Genomic DNA, 13,946 nt, shown 5'->3' on the forward strand with positions numbered 1-13,946 from the left:
TCTAGCTCATTATTCTGTAGTTTATTATTTTTACAAATTCAAAGGACTAGTTTGATTCGAAGATTTAATATGAGAGAGCGAACTAGAGGCAGATTTTGATATCTATATTTTGAATATTATGTTGTAAGATACTTTATTTAGGTATTTGAACTAAAATTAAATGTTAATTATTTAAATTTTATTTTACTATTATTTTATAATATCATGATGAGATGTCTTGTATACTTGTAGAGAAAGTTTTTCATGAGTATGTAGCAGTTGTCATGATCTCTTGACTTGCGTTCTTGAGTCAGGGGTGTGACAATATCTTATGATAATATTTGAAATATTTAGTTGAGATATTCATTACTTACTAGGCTACTGAGCTCATTATCTCTCTTTTATTTTTAGATTCAGATACTTAATTGTGGATGGGATAATTACTTGGGAGTGAGATTATAAGTAAGATTTGACATCTTACACTTTTCTTCCAACATTACCTGGACTTCATTTGTTTGTTCCTTCATGTCGCTTGGGCCAACTTTCCATCCGTGAATATTCTCATGAACCCTAAAATTACAAATGACCTAAATCCTCTCATGTCTAGGCCATCCATCACGAGAGAGAAGGGTTTGGTTGGAGGATAAGACAATCATTAACTGCATAAACTGATTCTTTGACCAAGTGTAACAGTATGACTGGTAAAAGATTGAAAAGAGGAGAGGGAGGGAAAAAGAAGACGCGCAACAATTAACTGGAATCTCTAAAATACTTGCATAAAACATTTCATAATAGACAAAGAATCAACGGGCCAGGAGAAGAAATTAACTGGAATCTCTAAAATACTTCATAAAAGATTTCATAATACACAATTTGGTCTAACATGGATTAAAAATTAAACTTAAATATAATGATAGATTGGAAGCTTTAAGTCTGGTCAATAGGGTTAGAAATTAAAGTCTGGCGCACTAATAGATGGGGCATTAAATTCTCCTTGATTTTTTTCCATTGCAAGTTTTCACATGGACTTAAAGAGGGTATTACATCTTCATGGCAACTAGATTTTCATAATTCGCCTTGCTTGACTGTCTCATATTAGCTTTTTTCAACATTACTTACTTGGACTTCATTTGTTTGTTCTTTAACGTCACTTGGGCTAACTTTCCATCCGCGAATCTTCTCATGAACCCTAAAATTGTAAATTACTTAAATCCTCTCATGTCTAGGCCATTGCACAAGCTAATTCTTTGACCAAGTGTAGTAAAGATTGAAAAGAGAGGGAGGGGAAAAGAAGACGCCCAACAACTGGAATCTCAAAAATACTTGCGTCAAACATTTCATAGTAGACAAAGAGTCAACGCGGCAGGAGAAGAAATTTAATCCTTCCTTTTAATAAATTGAAATTTGAATGACTTTGAAATAATCTATAAAGAAGCTGCAGCCACTTCCTCTCATTTTGATATATTTACATAGGCAGGCTGGTTTCTGTAGCATCCTTCTGCCCCCATGGATACTGAGATGAGGCCAGGTTCCTCTCTTTCTATCTTTCTTCTCTTCTTTCTCTTCTCTTCTCTCAACATCCAACACTGTGGAGCAGCTGATAACCTCTCTTTAGGCCAGGCCCTCTCCGGAAACCAGACCATAGTGTCCAAAGAAGGCAACTTTGAGCTGGGGTTCTTCACACCGGGTAACTCTCGTAACTACTACATAGGCATCTGGTACAAAACAATTCCAGTCCAAACTGTAATCTGGGTGGCGAACAGAGCAACACCTATCTCCAACACCTTCTCTGCCGAGTTAAAAATCACAGAAGATGGCAGACTAGTCCTCCTCAACAGTTCCAAAATCCCAGTTTGGTCATCCAATTCAACTCCATCAACCCCGAATTCCACGGTTGCGGTGCTTCTTGACACCGGAAATCTTGTTATACGAGATGGGTCAGATACTACAGTCTGGCAGAGTTTTGATCACCCAACCGACACCGTCATGCCAGGATGTTGTCTTGGACTCAACAAGATCACAGGGGAGCATCAAAGCATCACTTCATGGGAGAATTCTGATAACCCTGCCCCGGGGCCTTTCACGGGAAGCATGGATCCTGATGGATCCTATCAGTTTGTATTGCTGTGGAATGGTTCTGAAATTTATTGGCGAACTGAGTTGTGGAATGGCCAGTACTACCCTACAATCCCTGGTACCAATTCAAGCACTCTCATAAATTTCACCTTCGTCAACAACAAGCAGCGGAATTGTGCCATGTACACCATCCTCGGCAGTTCATTCATCACTCGGTTTGTGATTCATTCATCTGGGCTGTTAAGGCAATGGTTTTGGGTGAACATCACCCAGGAGTGGCAGATATTGTCTACCGTACCTTGGTTTCAATGTTATGACTCTCAATGTGGAGCTTTTGAAATCTGCGACCAGCAAAGCTCGAATATTTGCAGGTGCTCCTATGGTTTCGAACCAGCTTCAATGAAGCAATGGGAGTTCAATGTTTGGATCTCAGGGTGCGTGAGGAAAACCAGTTTGAGATGCAGTAATAAAAGCTCGGCCGGAGGAGAAGTGGAGGATAGATTCCTTGAGATGACCAATATGAGATTGCCTGCCAATCCACAGTACTTGACTCTTGGGAGTGCTCGAGACTGTGAACAGTTTTGCTTGAACAACTGCTCTTGTAATGCATATGCTTATGTGGGTGGATGCTCAATTTGGACTGGTGACCTTCGGAACCTAGAACAACTCAATGATGCTGATAGTGGAGGCGGTACTCTTTATATCCGGCTAACTGCTTCTGATTTCCCAGGTTCAAGTAGCTCACATAAGTTGGTAATTTCTCTAACTCTTAGTGTCATTGGGGGAATTCTTGGGATCTTGTGTGTTCTAGTCGGACTAATTTGGGCATTTCAAAGGAGGAAACGAATTTGGATGGCAAAACAAGTCGAGAGTTCTTTGATTCAGTTCAGTTATGGCGATGTGCAGCATGTGACCAAGAACTTCTCTGAGAGGTTGGGCAGCGGCGGCTTTGGCTCTGTTTTCAAGGGGACAATTGATTGACTCAACCGAAATAGCTGTGAAGAAGCTTGAAGGCTTGAGACAAGGAGAGAAGCAATTCCGCACTGAAGTGAGAACATTGGCTGGTATTCAACATGTAAATGTGGTTCGCCTTCGCGGTTTCTGCTCCAAGGGCAGCAAAAAGCTTCTAGTTTATGAGTACATGTCAGGAGGTTCCCTGGACTCTCATCTCTTTCGAAACAATTCCACAGTTCTAGGATGGAAGATGAGGTATCAAATTATTCTTGGGATTGCGAGAGGGTTGGCTTACCTCCATGAGAAGTGCAGGGAGTGCATCATACACTGCGACATAAAGCCAGACAATGTTCTTCTGGACAGGGACTTCTGTGCCAAAGTTGCAGACTTTGGCATGGCGAAGCTCATCGGTCTTGACTTCAGCAGGGTGCTGACAACCATAAGGGGAACCATTGGCTATCTCGCACCTGAGTGGATTTCGGGCCTGCCAATCACCTCCAAGGTTGACGTCTACAGCTTCGGGATGATGCTGTTTGAGCTGATATCAGGCAAGCGAAATGCAACACAGTCTGAGGATGGGAGCAAAATCTTTTTTCCATACTTGGCGGCAACAAAGGTCATTGAAGGCGATATGTTTAGCTTATTGGACCGTAGATTGGATGGCGCGGCTGATATTGAAGAGGTAACCAGAGTCTGTGGAGTTGCTTGCTGGTGCATTCAAGAGTCTGAAGCTCACAGGCCAACAATGGGACAGGTGGTGCAGATCCTAGAGGGGGTCCTGGAGGTGAGCATGCCGCCACTTCCTAGGGCTCTTCAGCGTCTCATGCAAGATCAGAGCCGAAGTTGTGATCATTTGTCATCTAGTGAATGCAAAGATCCACTTGATCAATCTCTGGATTTCTATCGGTAAGTATCATAAAGTTCATGATATCTCTTGTTGTAAAGATATGTTGGATATGTTATAAAGTTTCCAACTCATCGCTTTCCAAACATGAGTTGTAAAGACATGTGAGATACATGAGTAAGCTGGCAACCACCGGATGTATCTCTTGTTGAAGACCATGTTCAAGACCTTCTTATCTATTTATTTTCAAGGCATTTATTCCAGAATTTATCAGTTTAATTTACTGAATCACATCAACAGTCAAACCACATTGGTGCATGTGTTTGTGAATTTCATGTACCAGCCATCTGAGATGATCATACCCCATTGTTGGGATATATCAACTGACCCCTGTAGGCTGACTTATCCTTGGACTGGTCCGACCGTCGCCCGACTCTATCTACTGGACCGACGGAAGACTCCGACAATAACTGCCGACAATGGCTGTCGACAATATCCGACCGAAGGTATGCCGGCCAAACAGACCAACGCTGCTTCCAACCGGCCAAACGGCCAAACCCAAATAACCGACTCACTGTCGGGGGTGGCAGCTGACGTCCGACTTTCACAAGGCACCAGATCAGCCGACGGTGTCTTCGAGTCACCACTCGACATCCCGACAGTCGAATACCGACATATAGTCGGCCAGCCCGCTCAAACGCCGTACAACTGCTATGGGCAGTTGTCCTGTCAAGGACATGTGGTATGGCCGCTCTGGGGCATTGTCCTGCCAAGGACATAGATTAATTCTAGTGACTTGACAACCCACGGTGATTGGACAGCCCCCGATGATTTGACAATTCTCCAGTTGTCTGCACCATTAACGGCGGGACCATACCGCATTCTACTATAAAACGGGATAAGGCAACAGTTTTGGTAAGCTTTCTCAAGCTCTTTGAAGCGCCTTTAAGCTCTTGAGCTCTCTAGCTCTCTCTCTCTCTCCCGCTGAGCCCCTAATTTTTCTCTGTTGCCTAGTCTCCTCACTGACTTGACCGTCGGAGGGTTCCCACCAGAGGCATCTCCGGTCAGTGAGGACATTTCTTGCAGGTGCGCGACCCCGACGATCGGACGACGGGGGGATTGGCCGCAATAGATTTGGCACGTCAGAAAGGGGGGTTATTCAACAGAGGTAAGACAGCAAGCTCCATAGAGCTTGAAAAATCTCTCGAGATGACGAAAACCAGGGCTCAGCGATCGAAAGCTACCAGATCGACGAGGCACTCTTTCCACGGAGAAGAGGCCCCTCCTTTGCCCTCCATGGTGGAACCCAGCTCTCCGCATTCGATGGTGACCACAGAGGCACAGATCGCGACGATCGTGCGGCAAATGATTGTTCTGACGGATGCGGTAAAAAATCCCCAACAGCAACTGACTCAGTTGCCGCAATCACCGGCGGTGCACCCTATGCCGTCTAGAAGCAGCCGCCGACGCCCGCATCAACTTTCGTCTCCTCCTCAAGAGCAGCCGTCTCAGCACTCCCACCGAGAAGGGGGGAGGCGGCCACAGCGTGACACCCATCGGTCTCGGCGTCCCTCTCCTTCCCAGCTGGAGCGAGCGAGGAAGGAGAAGCGACCGTGGACACCATCCGCCTCACTTTCAAACTCATCGGGAGGTTCGACCACTGGGGTTTCACAACACCGACGGTTAGACGACTACGAACGCAAGTTCGAAGAAATCAATCGTCGGCTTGCCCAGCTCCAGACGGATGGTCAGAAGTCTTCGAACAACGTCGACTTCCGGACCATCCAACCTCTTTTCCGATTTATCCTCGACAAACTGATCCCTAGTCGGCTCAAGATGCCTCATGTGGAGCCTTACGATGGCTCCACCGACCCAGTTGACCATCTGGAGAGCTACAAGGCTCTCATGACAATTCAAAGGGCAACCGATGCCCTCCTTTGCATCAGCTTCCCCACCATGCTTCATAAAGTTGTCAGGGCCTGGTACTCTGACCTCCACTCAGGATGTATCCATTCCTTCGGACAGCTCAAGCATTCTTTTGTGGCCCACTTTCGCACCAGCCGGAAGCCGCCACGAACCTCAGACAGTCTTTTCTCCCTCAAGCAGGGAGAAAATGAGATGCTCCGAGACTTTGTGGCCCGATTCAATGTGGCCACACTTGAGGTCCGGGACCTCAACGAAGACATGGCTATCTCGACCATGAAGAGGGGGCTAAAGGGGTCCTGGTTCATATATTCCTTGGACAAGACCCTCCCTCGAACGTATGCCGAACTGCTGGAGCGCGCGTACAAATACATGCACACGGATGAAGGAGCTTCCGACCGGTGCCTGACCGAGGGCACGGGCCAGAAGGAGAAGAGGAAGAAAAGTCGGGCTCCTGCTGAACCCAGCAGGCCCCCGACTGACAGACGAGTCTTGCCCCGACGATGGAGTCCGAGATCGCCTCAATGGCAGAGTCCGAGACCGGTGCATCACAGGTATGACTCTTACACCCCTCTCTCCACTCCTCGTGCGCAGATCATGATGGAGATCGAAGGAGCGGAATACCTGCGACGGCCTCCGCCTCTGAAGGCAAAGGGCCTCGATCGGAGAAAATATTGCCGATTCCATCGGGGCCACGGTCACAACACCGAGCAATGCATCCAACTCAAGGATGAAATAGAGGTCCTCATACGATGAGGGTATCTCAAAAAGTATCGAAGAGACCCGCCGGCTCGGCCCCTTCCTGACCAACGACCCCAACCAACTGAAGAGGCAGCGAATAATCAGCCTACTGCAGGAGTCATCAACATGATCTCCAGACGACTGGATCGAGGAACAATTGCTGAAGGGGAGTCGACGAAGAGGCCGTGCCAGGATGATGTAATCATCTTTACAGATGAGGATGCTTGGAGAATCCAAACTCTCCATGATGACGCTGTTGTTGTCTCGATGATAATAGCGACTATGATATAAAAAAGATTCTTGTTCATAATGGAAGTTCGACTAACATTTTGTTTTACTCGACCTTCTCCCGAATGTGACTGTTGACCGACCGACTCAGAAGAGTCTCTACGCCCCTAGTGGGTTTCGTCGGGGAGACCATCATAGTGGAAAGAGAAGTTATTCTTCCCGTGACAGCTGGGGCCGAACCATGACAAAGCACCATCCACATGACCTTCACGATCGTCCAAGTACCTTCGGTCTACAATGCCATACTTGGAAGATCCGGACTAAACGCCCTCAGAGCGATAGTCTCGACATACCACTTGCTGGTCCGGTTCCCGACTAAAAATGGAGCTGGAAAAATACATGGGGATCAATAGTTCACTCGACGATGCTTCCAAATCTCTACTCAAAATAATGAATCGAAGGACTCCCTACCGATCGACAAGCTGGATCAACTGGAAGAAGAGGAATGGGATGAACCGGCTGAACAACTGATTTCCATCCCGATGACAAAGAATCCTAAATAGGTCGTCTGGGTCGGGTCGCAGTTATCTGACAAGGAGCGACAGCAGTTGATAGAGCTGTTGAAAGCCAACATCGACATATTCGCTTGGTCGGCAGTGGATATGCCCGGCATACCTCCGGAAACCATGACTCACCGACTCAATATCGCCCTCGGCATGAAGCCGGTGAGACAGAAGAAATGGTCTTTCGCCCCCGAAAGACAGAAGGCCATCGACGAGGAAGTAGACAAGCTGCTCGAGGCGAGCTTCATTAGAGAAACCACATATCCCGACTGGCTCGTCAATGTCATCATAGTGAAGAAAGCCAACGAAAAGTGGAGGATTTGTATCGACTACACCGACCTGAATCGGGCTTGTCCGAAGGACAGCTTCCCACTATCGAAGATCGACCAACTGGTGGATGCGACATCCGATCATCGACTGCTCAGCTTCATGGATGCCTTCGTCGGATATAACCAAATCCGAATGGCGCCTGAGGATGAAGAGCATATGGCCTTCGTGACCGCCAAGGGCCTTTACTGCTATAGAGTGATGCCCTTCGGTCTGAAGAATGCTGGAGCCACCTACCAACACCTCATCAATAAGGTCTTCAAAGCTCAAATCGGGTGCAACATGGAGGTGTACGTGGACGACATGCTAGTGAAGAGCGCGCAGGCTTCAGATTATGTCCAAGATTTGGAAGAAATCTTTCGCACTCTTCGACGACATCAGATGAAGCTAAATCTGACTAAGTGCACCTTTGGGGTAGCTTCGGAGAAGTTCCTCGGGTTCCTCATTTCTCAATGCAGAATCGAGGCCAACCCCTAGAAGATAAAGGCGATCATCGACATGCGGCACCCAAACACCAAAAAGGAGATGCAGCAGCTCAATGGAAAGATCATCGCACTCAGTCGATTCATCTCTCGATCGGCTGAGAGATGCCTCCCATTCTTCAAAACCCTGAGGCAGATGAAGGACTTCTCTTGGTCGAATGAGTGTCGACAAGCCTTCGAAGATTTGAAGAAGTACCTAACTTCTCCACCCCTGCTTGTAAAGCCAGAGGTCGGAGAAATATTGTACCTTTATTTGGCTACTGTTCCAGAGGCAGTTAGTTCGATACTCATCCGAAAGAATGAGAGCTGAACTCACCAGCCCATATATTATACCAGTAAAGTACTCCACGAAGTCGAAACTCGATACTCAAGGATGGAGAAGATGATATTTGCCTTGGTCATATCAATACAACGACTTCGTCCATATTTTCAAGCACACGCCATCGTAGTCCTCATCGACCAACCCCTGAGGGTGATCCTCCATCACCCTGACACATTAGGATGACTGGCGAAGTGGACGGTGAAGCTGAGTGAGTTCGACATCCAATACCGACCGCGACCTATTTTGAAAGCCCAAGTCCTGACCGACTTTATTGCGGAATGCCTGACAGCCGACCAAATATCGAAAGATGGGAGCTCCAAAGAAGCTACGACCTTTGAATATGACCCCGGGTCAACCTGGGTGTTACACATAGATGGAGCTTCCAACGCCCAAGGGAGCAGGGCCGGGTTCCTACTCACCAACTCGGAGGGAGTAGTTACCGAGTATGCCATCTGATTCAACTTCAAAGCTTTCAATAATCAAGCTGAGTATGAAGCGCTTCTCGCTGGCTTGAGAGTGGTGAAGGAGCTCGGGATCGACAGCCTCAGAGTCTTCTTTGACTCCCAACTGATTGTGGGGCAAGTGAAAGGCGAATTCGAAGCGCGGGATCCGACCATGGCAAAATATTTTCAGAAGGTGAGAGATATCGTGGCACACCTCAAGTATTTTGAGATCTCTCATATTCTCAGGTCGGAGAATGCTCGGGCCGACGCACTCTCCAGGCTTGCGACGTCCGCCTACGGCACCTTGGGCCAGACGTTCGTGGAGAGTCTCGAGCAACCGAGCATTGACAGGGCTAAGGAGGTGCTACAACTGATGACCGAGCCAAGCTGGATGGACCCGATCGTTCAGTATTTGACTGACGGAATCGGCCCTGAGGACCCCATGGAAGCCAAGCGACTCCGGTGGATGGCCTCCCAATATGTAATGATGGACGGACGACTCTACAAAAGGTCGTTCTCCCTTCCCTTCCTAAAGTACCTGGGACCGACGGACGCGGACTACGCACTCAGAGAGGTGCATGAAGGGATCTGTGGAAGTCACCTGGGGGGCAAATTCTTGGCCTACAAAGTCCTACGGTAGGGTTACTACTGGCCCACCATGAAGAAAGATGTGGCTGACTTGGTTCAGAGGTGTGAGCCATGTCAAAAGTATGCCAACTTACAACACCGGCCCGCCAACCAGCTGACTTCCATTGTCGCCCCATGGCCCTTCGTCCAATGGAAGATTGACATACTCGGCCCTTTCCCTCCGGCATCTGGCCAAAGAAAGTTCATAGTCGTTGCGATCGACTACTTCACCAAGTGGGTGGAGGCTGAACCCCTGGCGTAAATCACCAAGCATAAGATGGAAGACTTTATCCAGAAGTCCATCATCTCTAGATTCGGACTACCACACATTATCATCACCGACAATAGGCAACAGTTCGACAACAATGATTTCAGAGAGTTCTGTGTGAGATTTCATATCACGCACAAGCTGACCTCAGTCGGACATCCGCAGTCCAACAGGGAAGTCGAAGTAACCAACCGGACCATTCTACATAGGTTGAAGACTCGATTGAACGAAGCCAGAGGCCTCTGGGTTGAAGAGTTGCACTTGGTCCTGTGGGCATACCGAACGACACCCCGTGTCCCGATCGGAGAATCTCCTTTCAATTTGGCCTATGGGACGGAGGCAATGATCCCACTAGAGATCGGGCTACCATCGACTAGAGTTGAGCAATACTGTGAACCAGGCAACTCCGAGTATCGGAGAGCTGACTTGGACCTCCTACCCGAGCTCCGACGCGAGGCTCAACTCCGCATGGCTTCCTACCGACAAAGAGTGGCCCGATACTACAACGCTAAAGTTAGGCCAAAGTCTTTCAGATCTGGAGACCTGGTTTTAAGGAAGGCAGAAGTCTCGAAGCCTCAGGACTAAGGGAAACTATCCCCAAACTGAGAAGGACCCTACAAGATAGCAGACACCTGCAGGCCGAGCACCTACCGACTTGAGACCCTGGAAGGGACGGTCATTCCTCGGACTTGAAATGCCGACAACCTGAAATTGCATCATCAATGAATTCTGTATGCCCTTGCTCGGAATACAACTCAATTTCAAAACTCCAGAGTCTACAAAGTTTGGCTCTCCACCGAGGGTCGGCCCTCGCCAGAAGTACGAGCCTCGACACCCCGACTTGGGCCTAACATCTCGTTGGGAATCTATGGCTCGATCGCCAAATCTACGTCTCGATCACCGAATCTATGCTAAATCTACATCTCGATCACCGAATCTATGGCTCGATCGTCGACGACACATGACTCTTATGAGAACCATTCTATCTACACTAACGGAAGGTCAGCGCTGGCGATGAAACCTCTCTAAGTTGAAGCCATGCTCTTTTCACAGTCGACTCTCGAGCAACGTGGCTGGCTAACTTGCCGACTTAGCTTCGACTAAGAAGGGCAAAATGCCAAGACGACCGTGGTCGCACTCATGACATACCGACTTGGTCATGATCGATCGAAGGATATTCAGCTTGCCACCGTTTATCGTGCATCGTGACATATCTACCCGACCAAAGATCGGACAACGGATATTTGACTTGCGACATACCAACTTGGTCATGACCGGTCGAAGGATATTCGACTTGCCACCATTTATCATACGTCCCGACGTGCACGTCCGACCAAGGGCCGAACAACGGATATTCGACTTGTCATCGTTATCCTATCCAAATACGTTGGATACCACTCGACTATCAGACTCTATGGAATGATCATATCAACGAGCTACGTTCGGAAATTGACCGACACTCGGCCTAACGTACACGCCCGACCAAGGTCTGGGCGATGGACACTCGACCTACAATCGATACGGCTCTCGACCATCGGATCCTACGCTACCTGTATGACGGTCGGGACATCAGCCTTCGGTCGGAGCTTATTCTGCCCTTAGCGAGGCGCACGCCACTGACTACTTTGATCGGCTATGCTAGATTTTACCGAACATCCTAACAAGGTATGTCGGGGCTACGACCTATACTCTCGGGGATGGCTCGGCAAGTCAAACACTTTGAACCGCATGTAGGAAAATGTTTGAAAAGTCTTTGATTTCATTTTATTGAAGTGACTAACAAAATTGGGCCGAAGCCCGATTACAAATATCAAAGATGAAACAAAAACAAAAGAATACAAAAATAATGGAGCAGACACTCTGACTATTCATCGGAGTCGACTTCTTGCATCGGGGAGAGTTCGGGAGCAACCGGTGTGTCTGCTCGGGTCGGGGTGGGACCAGAGGTTGGAGCCACCTCACCTTCGGTAGCTCATCCCACCGACAGTGGGTCGGCCTCCTCCTCTACGGCTTGGTTCTCCGACCCTGAAGGGATGACGCTGCTCAGGTCAAGCTCCGGGTGCAGACTGAATCGCATCCTGGGCATCCTCATATCCCACCTGATAAGAGGCGAAGCCGCTCTCGAGAAGCTCCTCCTAGTACTCGTCCGAGCTATGGAAGTCCTCCATCGCCTGGCTCAGCACCTCTTTGGCCGACTCCGCCTCCGCCTTCGCTATGTCAGCGTCGGCTTGGGCGGAGGACAAGTTTTCCTCGGCCTTAGCCAGATTCTCCAGGCTAAATCGAAGTTGCTCGCGCTAGGCCTTGAGCTCTCTGATACAGCCATCCCGCTCACACCGCAGTCGGTGAACAGAATGGGTCTTGCACTGGACCTGCTCGTGGGCCGACTGAAGCTCGGCCTTCGAGGTGGCTAGGCCGTTGGTAAGTCAGGAGATCTCCTCCTCGAGCCTGGCCTCACGGTCGACCGACAGCTTCAGCTAATCCACCAGCGTTGCCTTCTCGACTTCGACAGTTTCGGCCCTATTCTTCTAGGCCATCCGGACGTCGCCGAACCTCCGGTACCCGATCTCTAGCTCGGACATGTTGTAGATCAGCTGCAAGTAGAAGGCCGATCGTCAGAAAAATGAAATGATAAAAACAATAATGAAAAAGAAAGAAGAAGAAGCGGAGCTCATTTGGATCATGATCGGGTAAAAGGAAGAGAGCATCTCGGTCACCGACCGACTCCTCAAGAGCTCCCAGTCGGTCAGAAAAATGGTTGCCTGACACAACCTCCTAGCGAAATTATGGTTGGCCAGGGCCGACGCTCCTTTGGAAACCTGAACATCAGACGATGCGACGTGGCCCGCCGACCTTGTGTCATCTGCTGGCGCCATCGCAGCCTTCCCCCGATCAGTCGCCCAGGCTCGGAGATCGAAGAGAGATGGGAAGCTCGAACTCGACTGAGTCCCTCCCGAGGGTGCGACGGGAGCCATCGCAGGTCGTTCGGGCTCACGTGCTTCGGCCCAAACCTCTTCCATAGGCGGGGGAGCCGACACTCCTTTGGCTGCCCCCTCTGCCGCCCCTTCCTCGGATGGCACCTCAGGTGGCACTGTCGGTGCCGACAGGGCGATGATCGGCTCAAAGCTCGACGCATGTTCGGTGTCGGGCTGCACTGCCGCCGTCGCAATGTCGGTCGGGGATGATATCTGAGGCCTCTTGGGAGGCCGTGAAGGTCCGGCCTCGAGCGTCGGTCTCTTTCTCGCCGCATGCTGTCGAATGTCGGTATCTGTCAATCTCACTCTCGACGGCATGCCTGCAATTTCAACAAAGGATTAGCACAAGTCTGAAGATGGATGAACAAACCAAAAGACGACCGACAGACCGAACAGTACCTAGGTGGGGAACCGAACTCAGGCCAGCATCATACAGAGCTTGCTCGGTGATGAGCTCTCTCTGCTTCGGCACCGACACATCCTTCAGTCGGTGAAAGTCCTCTCGGTCTCTAGCCTCCACCCGACTATTTTCGTTCGGCTGAGTCCGAAGGTCGCCCCAGCGAGAAGGGAACCCCCAAGGTAGTGAAGAAGAAGCAAAGAAAAATTGGTTCTTCCACCCATGGATCGACGATGGAAGATCGGTAATGAACGAAAGACCCTTTCGGGGATTGAAGAACCACCACCTTTGAGCTTTCGGATGGGGTCGGAGGATGAAGAACGTCTGAAAGAGAGAGATACGGGAAATGATCGGCAAAAGCCGACACAACAGAGCAAAGTTGATTATTAACCAGACTGAGTTCGGTGCCAGTTGCGTCGGGCAAAGCCCGTAATAATCCAAGATACTCCGGACGAACTCCAAAATTGGAAAGCGAAGACCTGCCCGAAGATCCTCGACATAAAAGGCCACCTGGCCTGGAGGCGGGTTGTTAACCCAACTCTCAGCCCCAAGGGTGAAGAGTTCGAACTGCTCCGGGATACCATACTGCTCCTTGAGCCGTTCAACGTTCTGTCCCGAAAGTGAAGAAGCCTCCACCTCCGGGGTCGACCGAGAATCATCGGTCAGGTTCTCCGACTGACTTCCTCGAGGAGAGGTTCTAGCCATAACGCTAGCCCCAAAAAGGAGAACAAAAAGAAAAATACCAAAGGAGAAAGGATGCAAGGAGACAAGAATGGAAAAAACTTTGAGAAGAGCTTTCA

At 49.1% G+C, this 13,946-nt stretch overlaps 1 pseudogene; it reads left to right on the forward strand.

Annotated features, from left to right (window-relative positions):
- Window positions 1-1,485: 1,485 nt before the first annotated feature.
- Window positions 1,486-4,064, forward strand: LOC105036888 (G-type lectin S-receptor-like serine/threonine-protein kinase At2g19130; annotated as a pseudogene).
- The last annotated feature ends 9,882 nt before the right edge of the window (window positions 4,065-13,946 follow it).

This window comes from Elaeis guineensis, chromosome 6, assembly GCF_000442705.2.
Source record: "Elaeis guineensis isolate ETL-2024a chromosome 6, EG11, whole genome shotgun sequence".
Taxonomy (NCBI): domain Eukaryota; kingdom Viridiplantae; phylum Streptophyta; class Magnoliopsida; order Arecales; family Arecaceae; genus Elaeis; species Elaeis guineensis.